This window comes from Pithys albifrons, chromosome 22 (genome assembly GCF_047495875.1).
Source record: "Pithys albifrons albifrons isolate INPA30051 chromosome 22, PitAlb_v1, whole genome shotgun sequence".
NCBI classification, from domain to species: Eukaryota; Metazoa; Chordata; class Aves; order Passeriformes; family Thamnophilidae; genus Pithys; species Pithys albifrons.
Genome location: NC_092479.1, coordinates 8,774,633 through 8,787,570, shown reverse-complemented (window position 1 = coordinate 8,787,570; position 12,938 = coordinate 8,774,633). Strand labels below are relative to the sequence as shown.

Here is a 12,938-nt window from a genome sequence, read left to right as displayed (position 1 = left end):
TCAATGCAGAGCCCTCCTGGCCTCTCCAGGCACGGGCACCATTCCATGGATCTTCATCATGCCCAACAGCACCAAATCTCCCAGTGCCAGATGTTCCAAATTACTGCCCCTCACTTTTCCTCCAGCCACGGGGCAGGAACTCAGTCCTACAGACACGGCCTGTACCAGTCACTGTGGGTTGGCTGTGATTTCTGAAGAGCTGAAAATTCTCCAGAGGCCTCAAGAATAAAAATACTGCTAACCCTGGCTGGGAGCATAATGAACAGGAAGAAAGATTGATTGCTAAGGCTGTAATTAAGTGAGAGCTTTGATAGCCTCATAAGCCGCAAGAGCCAAAGCAGAGTCCTGATGTGGAATTAGAGTGGCACAGGCTCCCTCCCTGCACCCACCACCCTCCTGGCAGGAGCAGCACCTTGGGAGTCTGAGCACGCACTGCCCTGCTCCAGGCTTTATAGGCTACAAGTCATTTTAAGGGGAAATGGAAGAAATGAGCTTCCCACAGATGAGCGTGATAGGAGGCTGAGGGACTGACTGCAGTGAGAGGGAGCAGGAACTGGCAAGTTGCCTCCCACTCTGTGCCTCACCTCCCACTCTGTGCCTCACCTCCCACTCTGTGCCTCACCTGATTAGAAGGTGTCTCTCCACATTAAGCACAGCATTGCATCCACTTACAGCCTGTGAACAGGGTCTACATGCAGGGCAGGAGGGGATGGGGAGAGGGAGCAGAAGAAGGAGGCAATAATTATCCACCAAGGACTTGAACCCATGAGATTTACACCCTTCCTCAGCACAAATGTAGCTGAGAGCTCTAGAGACAACCACACTTGCTCAGCAGAGGCCAAGGCTGCCCAACAGCCTCCAGCTGCTCAGCTCCTGATGCCTTGCACTGAGCACAGCCCCACTCTCCAAGGGTGCAGCTCTCTCCATCCCACTCCTCTCCCATTTGCACACACAAGTGGTGACTTTATTGGCCACACGTCCAGAGCTTTACACAGAGGCAGGGGCTGCCTAGAAAAGCTCCAGCAGGCAGTTCTTCATTACACTGTCCTGTCTGCAGCCCTCTGGGAGTGCCCAGTGGTTGAAGAAGTTGGGATGATAAGTTCTCCAAGGACACTGGCTTTGTGATGTCCACACCAGCAGCACTTGAGATCATCCCCCAGCAAAAGCCCATGACAAAACACCCTCAAGGCTTCAAGCTTCATTCCAGAAGTCCTGCAAGACACTTGGAAGTCTAGTCCATGCCTGGTTCCTCATGCAGTTTGTCACACCACAGTGAAGCAACTGTCAAACACTGCCAGAAAGGGTGACCCTTCCTCACCAGTGGCCCAAGCCCTCCCCAGAGGGCTCTGCACCCAGGAGACACACCACCATTTGTGGAGGAAACCTCCCCAAATCTGTGGTTATGCTTTAAAATTTCCCTGTCTGAGAGTTCAAAAAGTTCCTCCTGAACTTTGCCATGGAAATCTCTCACAATACAAAACCAATTCTTCTCTCCAAAGAGGAAAGATATTTACCTCCTGCTTCTCCTTCCTGAAGTCTTTTCCCAGAGAACTTCAGTGCTGCCAAACAGGCACTGTAAAGCCCAGCAGGTGCACCATTTCCCTCCCTCTTCCCACCCTGTCAGTATAAATACCAGCCTGAGTCAGGGGCCAAGTGCCAAGTTAAATTACTGCTCCCTTGGGGCTGGGGACCAGGTTCTGCAGAGATCACAGGGAATCTGTGGTGGTGGGAGAGAAGGAGGGAGGGAGTTTGGTTCAGGGACACCAACTAGAAATGTTTTCACACTAAATTTCACAACTCCTGCCATGGATTGCAATGAACAGTCACTGTGATGCGCCCAGCAGGGTCACCATAAAGACAGACCCACCCCATCACCCCCCCTTGGAGATCTCTGCAGCTCCCAGGGATGTGCCAGGGGGGAACCTTGTTAGTTCTTCCTTTCCTCACTCCCACTCCTCTCTCTGCAGTGCTTTTCTGGGAAATCCCAGGGGAAATAATTCTGGAAAAGAGGCATCAAATTGAATGAGGCAGCCCACAGCCAGACACAGTGCTAGCCTCAGATGGAAGCCAGAGAATGTCAAACTTGACAAACAATAATTTCCACTCTGAAACCAGATGGAAGATCAAATACCACAGAAGAGTCTTCCTGAGCCTAAACTTCTCACTTAAAAAAAATTCAGGCTGGGTTAATCAATAGGTTTCTTTGCAATAATTTTAGACCAAGTAATTTTATGTCAACCTTCAAAAGATGTATTTACTTTTTTTGGTGAATTAACTTCTTGTTTGAAGGCATAAATTCTAAATGTTAAAAAATAAGTATTTTTAGCAGTCTAAAATGTTTCTGATTAAGAAATGCTGTTTGCTCATTTCCCTGCAAATCAGGGCTCCTTTTCTGCACACCCACACCCTGCTGTGGGAAGGGATTTGGGGTCTCCAGACTGGAGCTTCAAACCTCCACGCACACCCTCCTGAGGGGGTGACTGTGCCTGGCCAGTTTGGAGGAGTCAGAGGGGCCCAGTGGGTCCAGCTCGTCCTTTCCTCCCCCCAGAGCTCAGGGATGCTCAGAGGTTCCCAGGCAGGCAGGGCTGGGCACCCTCAAAGGGTTCTGCATCTCTCCTGCCACACAAGCAGTTCCTCTGCCCTGACCTTCCTGTTATTGCCCCCAACTCCAACCCAAACACCTGTATCCAGTGACATTGAGTCAAAATTACCATGAACTCATCTCCAGCTCATTCTCCTTTTCCTCCTTCCCTCCCTGCTCGTGAGGCCTCACCCTGTGACAGCTTCATTACAAGTGACCTTCAGCACTGGCTTTGTTGGGGAAGTGATTTAGAACCAAATTACTGATCTGTTCCTTTCATCTCCTCCCTCTTGCTGGAAGCAGCCAGAGCAGCCCTGGAGAGGCTGCCTGAAATTGTGTGGGTTTAACCCATTCCAGAGGGGCACACAGAGCAGGAACCACCCCCAGCCCAGGCCAGAGGGAAGGGCCAGACTGTCCTTTGGGAAGGGCCAGACTGTCCCTGGGGAACTGCCAGAGCAATGGCACCGTTTATTCCGAGGGTGCAGAGCAATCGGGTTCACACCAGCCGGGAAAAGCTCTCAAGGACTTGGGGACTCCACTGAGAACAGATGGAGAAAGCTGGAAAAAACAGGGGGCAGGTGGCTGGTTGGAAGGCAGGATCACTGTGGCACATGGGCAGAGCAGAAGGGAGGTGGCAATATGGGCCTGGCTCTGTGGGCTGGGGCAAATCTCGTTGGCACAGGGGGAAGAGCAGCTGTCCCTGAGCCAGGCTCGGGCAAAGAACACTCACATGTGTCTGCTTGGCACAAACTGAAGCAATGGAGGAACAAGGACAGGTTGATCTGAGCTAAGACACAGCTTTACTGTGGCTCTGTGTGTGAGAGAGAGAGAAAGAGGGAGAAGAGGAAAATGAGGTAAAAAAAGGTAACCAGAGCTGGAGCAGATCACTGAGAAGAGTCAGAATAAGCAAAGGAAACTTGTAAAAACATCAGAGAGATGGTACTGGAGAAAAGGGTCATTTAAAGGGACCTCTGCCAGCCAGAGAGAGTTGCAGGCACAGGAACTGGGGGGTCCCTGCTCTCACTGAGAGAAGGGTTTTCAACCATCACAGCCCAACACATCACAGGGTGCACCAGCAGCATATCCTTCAATGAGTGTCCAAATCAAAGACCTGAAGACCTGGAGCCCCCCAAGAGGCTCTCACTCTGCTCTGGAGCAGTGGTGCCCCCAGGAGCCAACAGTTCCCGAGCAGGATTGCTGTGAGACAAACACATAAACCAGAATCTCTGTGATTCCTCACCCCTGGGCTCAGGAGCAGAGCCATTCAGGGAATGAAACTGGTAACAGGCTGTTTCACACAACCATTTCAGCAGTGATTTACCAGTTGGGAAGAACTTAATTTACAAACAGCAAACATAAAAGGAGAGTCAAGACTGTAAGCAAAGCAGTAACAGAAGGGCCCAGTAATGAAAGGTTCACACAAGAGGAGATTGGCTGATCCGTGTGGTGAAGAGCAGCACAAAGTGAGTACAGGGAAATAGCAGGAAGAGATTAACTGCTGACACTGAACTGCTGTTTCCAGCTGACATTCATCTCTGCCTTGGAATTCCCAGTTGGAGAGAAGAGGTGACAACAAACAGGAGGAATTTACACTGGCCACTTTATGCAAATCTGACCTTTCTGCACCTGCCAGGGGGGGAGCATTGACTGACACTCTGGGGCCTGGCACAGGGAGGGAATCCACCCAGAGCACGGGCAAGGTCGAGGGGCTGCAGCTCGTGGCTGTCACTTCAGGCCTGGTTACAGGCACTACAACCTCAGTGTGGCAGTTGGGAGGAGCACACCTGGGCAGGTGAACTGGCAGCAGCCTGGGCAGGTGCCAGTGTGTTCACTGCCCTCTGACAGGCAGGTCAGAGAGTCTCACCAGTCCCTCAGTCCATACCTGTGCCCTGCCCATAAAGGACCTCAGCAAATGCTTTTGGACTGATCAATTTTGGCCCAGCACACCTGACTTCAATCTCCTTTGCCACAGTGACTTGCCAACGTGCAAAGAGTTGAGCAGTAACTGTGACAAGTCTGTGGGTGACATTGTCACAATTTTAAACAGAAAGATAACACTCATATCCATTATCAAATTCACGAGTTCATACTGCACTTGTAACAAGTGAAACCAAATTACCACTGCCTTTTTTTTTTTGCATATCAAATAACATCTTTTTGCAATATATAGTCATGTTGAGCTTTTTTGCATTAAAAGGTCTCTTTTTGTCTGTGTAAACACAATGCAGTTGTCTCTTCAGAAGAAAACAGCACAAGAGCCCTTGGTACAAAAGACCAGGAAAAAAGTAAAGACCCACAAATCCAACTGAAAGTGTAGGGGAGGCTTTGGATGAACTTCCAGTGCCTTCACACCATTCTGAGCCACGGTCACAGCACAGGGTATCAAAAACAGTACCCTAAAAGTCAAATTTCTTTAAATCCCTTGAATTCAAATCTAAGTCAAACACTTTATAACTCATGAAACTGGCTGAGAAAACAGGAAATTTTTATAAGCATACCTGGGTCAAATGCCCAGGCTTTTCACTGCAGCTGTGAAAGGCTCAATTGACTTCTGAACACAACAAAATAGCTTGTGGCATGTTGTTCCTTTATCAGGGTTGATAAGAGAAGATTAAATAGTGCCAAGTTCACAGTGAGCACATGGAAATGGGCAATGTTTGAGCAGCCCCCCTGGCTCCTCAGCTGCTCCCCCCCAGCACAGGGCAGTGCTGGGCCCACCCCAGAGCCTTGGGCAGGCAGGGCTGGCAGGTTCCCTGCACTGCCCCTGTAAGATCAGCTCTCTCAGCATCCATCCATCCATCATCCAGCCCAGCTCAGCTTGGCAGGGAGCAGGGAGAGCAGCCTGAGGTGCTGTGGCTGCAGGGCACGCCAGGGGCACACTCTGAGCCAGGCACACCCTCCCTGCCCCTGCCCAGCATCTCTGCCTCTGGGCAAGGGGGGGGAAAGCCAGGATTTATGAAGGGTCAGAGGAAAAAGGCAGAGAAAGACAAATCCCATAGGATAAAAGAGAGGAGAATTTCAAGGTAGTTTTAAAGCAGTTAGTGAAGTCAAGAGCCCAAGATGACCTGAAGTCAGAGCAGTGAGAAAGTAAATGGACTTTTAAAGGCTTAGGCTGAGGTTTTCAAAGCCTTTTCAACAACTTGACTGTTCATTTCCATTTTATTGGATTGTAGCCAAGAAAATCCTGTAGGCTGCTCTGATTCTGGAGGTCTGAATTTGGAAAAGAGAAGCCAGACTTGCCTTTATTTTTGATCTTTGAGAGAGAGTGATATCTATATAAAGAATGAGCCAGAACAGCCAATCATTCCCTTCAGCACCGGAGAGCCTGAGGGAAGGGGCAGGAATTGGAGGCTCCAGACTCTTCCCATCCCAGCTCAGACTCCAGGAAAGGCACAGCCACAGGAGCCAGGTGGGCTGTTTGTCCTTCCAGTGGGGGAAATCAGTTCCTTCTGTTCTCCAGCTCTCCTGAGCTCTGGGTTAAGAGACTTGGGGCTTCAGCTCTGTCAGACCATCAGCTGCCCAGCAGGTAAAGAAAGCAGTAAGTGCAAAGTAATTGATAGCAGCAGGAAGCTCCAATAGGTTTCTCAATCAATACAATTTATAGCAGAGACAGCTCCAAGCTCTGCATTAGGGAAGCCCAGCTCAATGTGTTTATAACCTTTCTCATTTGGTTTTGCTCCTTTTGCCTTCCCTGTTTCTTTCAGCAGGTTTTTTTTTGAGAACTCATTTCTCCATGGATGTAACAAGTTCGTGCTTCCTTCACCATTTCCTCAGAACTCCTTGTAAATTGAATTACCTGGGTGGCAAAGGGGAACTGCCCCAGCTCTCCAGGCTCCTGAGTGGAGCTCAGACCTTGTAGCAGAAAGATTTTTTTTCCTCTTATTGGATTTAAAGTGAAGATAAATGAGTGGAAAGCAAACAAAAAAGACCCTCTGCCCAGAAAGAATGAACAGCACAAAGCAAGCCCCCCAGAAACATCTTTGCCATGAGCTGCACCTCCTACCTGGAGGCCACTGGAACATACAGAGATCCTCCTTCTCCTCCTTCTCCAATAATAAGGATACAGAATCTTTCTTCTTCACAGCAGCTTCTGCTTCCCAATATTATTCCTCTGGAAAGAGATGAGCAGCAGATTAGTTACATGGACAAAGTGGATACAGAGCAATTTTCTCTTTATCAAGAGCATTTTTATTCTTCCTTGTTAGCTGAGATGGGAAATGGAAGAGCTGGTTTACAGTTCTTTCAAAACTTTTCACAGAATCACAGCCAATATTTTTCAATACACAGAAAAACAAACCTGTGTTTTACCCTGAAAAGTTCTGTTTTGGTAAATCCAAAAAGCTGATTATTATTCCAAATAACCAGACGGAGAATCATGAAAAGTCCATATTTGTCAATTACTAACATTTTCCAGGACATTTTTAATTAAAAACCATTTTCCAGTGGGTAAAATCCCCACACTTTTCATTAAAATGCTGAAAATACTGAGAAAGAGTCTTGGGTGAAATTTTTGGCGAGACAAGTAAACCTGAGCAGCAAAGCTGTCCCATGGGAGATGTAAGTTCTGCTCCAGTGACTCAGCAGCCCCAGACACGCTGCCAAGCTGCTGCCTGCTCTGCCAGGATTATTATATAAACTGTTCCTTCTTCAGGAAACCTCTCACTTTTACAGAGAAGATGGTTCAGGGGAAAAAAAACAGTCAAAGCTTTGGTCAGTTCCAACTGAGGGATCCAAAAGGAGGACATTGGGGTTTAAGGTATCAGAACCTCTGCCTTGGCCTCACACACAGAGCAGGCAGCAGGAGAGGCAGTCCCTGAGGAGCTGATTCCTGCTCCTGCAGGACACAGGGGTGGCCCTGGCTGGACAATTGCTCAGCTCACCCTTTTTTCTCAGAGGACCACGGCCCTCTGGAGCTCACTGTGAGGAGCCTCTCTGTGTGCAGGGGGCAGCTTCCCTGGGACAGACCTTCCCAGGGGGGTAACAGAGAGGATCCTTCAGTGAGCATCCCAGAGAGGAGTTAAAGCTCTCCCGTGCACAAAGATCCAGCCCAGGAAGGCCTGGGTGTGCTCCAAGGCCCCCTGACAAGCTCTCAGGAGGATGCTGATCAACATTTAAGCCTGTCCCCAAACCATGAGCAGGGAGATCCCTCTTTGCCCCTGGAGCAGAGCAGAGGGGCTGTGTCAGCCTTCAGAGAGCTGCAGAAGGGCCTGGGTCTGGTGGGGAGCCCTCTGGTCAGGACAGGGCTCCTCAAGCAAACCCCCTGGCAGCAATGCCAGGAGGAGATGCTGTGTCAGGGAGACAGTTTCCCTTTCCTTTCAAGACATTTTAAGGGAATGAATAATTCATCCTGGATGACTTTGAGCCCAGGCAACGCTCCATGTTACCACCTGATTATATGTTCCATAAAAAGAGATGACAGCAATTTATCTCTCTCCTCTTGCCGGGTGGGCTGGTGGGGGATAAACACACTGCCACCAAACTGGAGTGATGAATCACCCCAGAGCACCCAGTGACACTTTCCCTGATTGGGCATGTAGTCCTGCCCCGTGGAAGGGGTAGGGACAGGGACACCAGAACAGACCTCCAGGAAAGCAGGGAAGACCATGGGCAGTGCAGGGCTCAGCCCTCTCAGTGCATCCCCCAGGACTGGGGTACCCAGCAAAGCCAACTGGGCACAAGAACCTTCCTCCTGAGAGCAGAGGAGTCTGCAAAGACCAGAGCTCACATTGCTGTCTGGGGATGAGGAAATGAGTGTGACTCTGCTTTGTTATTGCCTGGACATGGGGTTAGGCTGGAGAGGAGCAGCCCTGTTGGACATTCCCCAGATGATGCTTCCTGCTGGTACAACGAGCTCCGTGGCACACGCCTCTGTTCAGCTGGGGAATGGGAACAGCAGATTTGTCCTGGGAATTCAAGCACAGCTTTACTGAGAGAGGAGAAGCCTGCAAGTGGCTGCTGCTCTAGCTGGAGGGAAAGTCCTGTCCTTTACCTGTGCCCCTTGGGTCACCTCAAGCCCTTCCCAGAGGGGGATCATTAACTCTGCCAACACGGGGCTTTGGATGGTCTGACACCCCCGAGCACAGATCAATCAGAGCCCAGTCTGAGAAGTGAGGGCTTCCTTGCCTTAAACAGCCTGATGGCCTGCTGGTAACAGGAGTCCCTCATGGACATATCCCATGTGTTCATGGCCACAGAGACAGCTGCCACCAAGCCACACCAAGCCAAAGGCAGCCAAGTGTTTCACCTCCCTGCCCACGAGCGACATGTCCTGGCTGAAAGTTTCCTCCCCTTGCAGCAACCCCTCTGCAGGTGCTCCCCTCTCTGCCCTCCAAACCAGACATGCTTCATGCTGTGCCATAAATCCTCTGCACCAGATGCACCCACAAGGGCTGGAGGAAAGGAAGCCCTTCCTTGTGCACATCCACAGCTCCAGGACTGCACACTGTGTGCTGCTGCCTGTGCCCTGGGCACCCCTCCCGTCCTGCCAGGGGCTCAGACAGCCCCTCAGTGAGCTACAGACACATCCCCGCCCCGTGCTGGCTGTGGGCAACATAAACCACCGCCGAGATTCCTGCTATTTCATTATTTATGAAGCTTTGGTTATTTCGTGTATAAATAATCCATGACTGCAAAGTGTTGCTGGCACTGCAATTGAATATTCATGAGGTATTTTTGTTGGGAATTTTCACCATCATTTCAAACCCAGACACAAAAATAAAAATCATCATAATAAAAATTTCATCTGTCATTTCGCAGTTTCAGCCTCTGGGAAACTCAGGCTCTCTCCCAGCCCGAGGGGTTTCTGTGCAGGGGGGAGCACACCACGAGGGCTGATCCAGAGGGGAAGTTCTCGCTGTGTTGGGAAGGAGCGGGACCATCCCGCGTGTGGCTGCCCGCTGTCCTCAGCCCTGTTAGGATGCTCAGCTGGGGTGTGCGCTGCCTGCACGGAGCTCATGCAAATCCCTTCTCTCCCTCCTAGAAACACTTATCAGTTTTAATCCCAGCCAGAACCTTGACGGAGAAGCGCCCAAGTGGGATCACTCTGGTGGAGAAATGGAAGCGTGCTGCTGCCACCCTGTGGAAAACGGCCCCGGAGAGCTGGGACCGCTCCAGGTGTTCCCACGGCCACAGCTGGGACGGGGTTAGAGAGATGGGTGAGGTGTCATTGCCCTGGTGAGAGGGAAAGAAAGCGGGGAGGTTCCAGCAAGGAACTGCAGGATTCGTAAGGAAGAACCTCGGATGCTTTCCAGGAAGGACTGATGGTGCCTGTGCTGTCCCCGTGGGGCACTGCAGGATGGAGTTCCACTGTGGCTGCAGAGGCTCCCAACGACAGCGCTGCCAATTCCTGACACAGGCAATGATCGAGAGTCTCTGGAATCCCAGGGCAGCCAAATGTGCAGCTCCACCTGCTTGCCTTGCAAGGATTGCCCTTTTCCCCAAGGCTCTTTCTTCACTGTGCCTATTCCACCCCCAGAAAAGGCAAAGTGAGGACTAAACAAAAGGTACCAGCACCATCCCAACTCTTCCCTTTCCCTGTTTGCCATTCCCATCCTCTGTGGGGAGGCTCTGCAGGTGCCTGTGTGGTGCAGGAGCCCCTGTCCCAACCCTCCTGTACAACTCCAGATCACAGCTCCCTCTTTCCCAGCTCTGTGTGCACAGAAGGGAAGCAGCAGCAGAGGGAGAAGCAGCACGTTCCCCACCCTTCCATGGCAGCCTCCTCAAAGCCAGAGTGGGGCACAGAGAGCCTGGCACAGGGCCCAGGACCCACACCCACACTGGGGGCACGAGGCTGTGCCACAGCAGCACATCCTGCGTGGGGCTGAGCCAGCACTGCCCAGAGTGAGTGATGGGCCCTGCCAGTCCAGCTGACAGAGCTCACAGACAGCTGGAGTGTGCAGCACAGAGCAGCCATCCATCAGCACCAGCCACAGGCACCACGAATCCATCAGCAGCTTCATTATGGTGACATCTTGGCAGAGGCAGAGGCAGAAACAAAGGGAAAAGATGGAGACGGAGTGAGCCCAGAGTGGAAAATCCACCCAGGATTTCTCAGAACTTCAGAGCCACTGCAGTAAAACAAGATAACAGATTTGAAATGTACTTTTTGTGTGTTTGTAGTAACTGAAGCGGTCCTGCTTTAAAGCCACAAATTGGAACTCCTCAGACAGCCAAGCAGGGCCTTCTGGTGCCAGCAGCAATCAGGAACTGCTCTGCCACTTGCTGTAGGTATTACTCACTCCCAGGCATGAGGACTGGAAGGTTTTGAAGGTAAGGGCATTTTATTGCTCAGGAGCTGCCCCTGGCAGAAGGAATCAACCCCAGCTCCACTACAGGGGAGAAAGGTGATGCCTGCACTTCAGGAGACACAAAGGAAGCTGCAGCAGTTTGCTGAATGGCACTGGAGTTTGTCCTTTGAGCTGGTGCTGCCTCCTCAGCAGGAGCCACAAACGGAGGCACACAGACCAACAGGGACACAGGCATGGCCAAACCACACAAACACACAGGACACTTACACAAAGCCCACATGGACACCCCAGTTCAGAAAAATTTATGTGCAACAGGTTAGCACACAGCAAGGGAAGGGGACACACAGAAATAAAAGTGGCTGGAATCTACAGGTAGGGCAGGAATGTAGAACAAGCACACCCCCTGATGAGCACAAGAGCACACTGTCTTTGATCTACAACTCAATAATAAGATATATGCCAAGTTCTGCAGTAACACAACTTTTCTCCATCCCCAAACTCCATAAAAAGCCCTGAGGGAACATGATTTCTCCTAAATCTGTGTTAAGCACCAGGAAAAAAGGTAAAGAAAAAAAGTGAGCATCTGCTCTTGGAGGGAAGAAAAGCAATTTACCTTTGAATAGGGAGCAGCAGAACAAAGCAGATTATTTCTTTTTGCTCCAGGGACAGACACTGTTGTTACTTTGAGTCATGCTGATTACAGGTTAAGCACATGCTCCCAAAGCTGGGGAAAGGTGGAGGGTGTGTTGGGACCTCTCAGAACAGCTGAAAACTTCACAGAAAAGAATATTGCATGAAAAAAAGGATTCCAAAGCTGGAAGTAGGGACAGCAAATGTATTTGGACATGCCAAGGTGGATGAGACTCAGTAGGTGCAGAGAGATGGGGGGCCAGGGAGACGCTCTGTGGGGAGACAGCAGAGCTGGGCACGAGCTGGAGCAGCTGAGTGACCGCACAGGAGGGCAGAGAGTGCCAGGACTGGGAGGGGCAGCACAGGAGGGCAGAGAGTGCCAGGACTGGGAGGGGCAGCACAGGAGGGCAGAGAGTGCCAGGACTGGGAGGGGCAGCACAGGAGGGCAGAGAGTGCCAGGACTGGGAGGGGCAGCACAGGAGGGCAGAGAGTGCCAGGACTGGGAGGGGCAGCACAGCCCTCCTGCCCTGGGTGTGCTTCTGGTCTGGGTCTCTGCTGGGGTCCCTCGGAAGGGCCTGTCCCAGGTGAGCTGTCCATGCAGACACAGTGTGTGTGTGCCTGCCCTGGACACAGACAGGACAGCAGTGTGGGCACAGCACCACTGCAGTGCCACAGCAGCTGCCCTCACAGCACAGGGAGTGGGCACAGCACCACTGCAGTGCCACAGCAGCTGCCCTCACAGCACAGGGAGTGGGCACAGCACCACTGCAGTGCCACAGCAGCTGCTCTCACAGCACAGGGAGTGGGCACAGCACCACTGCAGTGCCACAGCAGCTGCCCTCACAGCACAGGGAGTGGGCACAGCACCACTGCAGTGCCACAGCAGCTGCTCTCACAGCACAGGGAGGGCTGAGCTGTCTCCAGTTACCCCCAGGCATCTCTGGGGCTGTCTGAGTCACAGGGACTGTGTGGAGCCGTTTGAGTTCATGATCCTTTTATCTCTCTGACCACGGGATCATGTGCTGCTTGTCCCAAGAAGAATAATGAAGCCTCATACATTACACATCCCCAAGGGACTTAATTTCCCTTAATCTAAGGGGAGGATTTTCCTTCAGTCTCCAGCCCTTTTATTATCCATTTGTTGCTCCATCTGCAGCACAGATCATAAAGGAATTTTTTATTTTTTAAGGCAACCTTTGCTTGGGCCTCATTAAGGCCTTACAAAGTCCCAGGCTGCTCACAGCTTGGAGAAACAGGATGAGCCAGAGGCACTGAGGGCTGCATGGCCTGTCCCCACTCTTAGTGCATGGCAAGGACAAGGGAATGTCTGGCTCATAACCAGGAAAATGAACTGCTGGCTCAAGAGAACTGCAGCACTGACACTTACCCTTCCCTCAGACCCATGTTTGCTCTGCAATGTGATGCTCTGACAAGCAGGATGGTTGTGGGTTGGTGCCACACTGCTGTCCCCACTGTGGGAG

At 51.3% G+C, this 12,938-nt stretch overlaps 1 protein-coding gene across 1 annotated transcript in view; it reads right to left on the bottom strand.

The window, feature by feature from the left end:
- DISP3 (dispatched RND transporter family member 3) overlaps positions 1–11,505 on the bottom strand; it is a 78,822-nt gene extending 67,317 nt beyond the window's left edge. Inside the window, exons 1-2 of the mRNA XM_071575899.1 lie at positions 11,441–11,505; positions 6,585–6,692 (exon numbers count right to left, since the gene is read on the bottom strand). The gene's annotated coding sequence lies outside the window, so the exon portion shown is untranslated. The remainder of the gene's footprint in view (positions 1–6,584; positions 6,693–11,440) is intronic.
- Between the last annotated feature and the right edge of the window lie 1,433 nt (positions 11,506–12,938).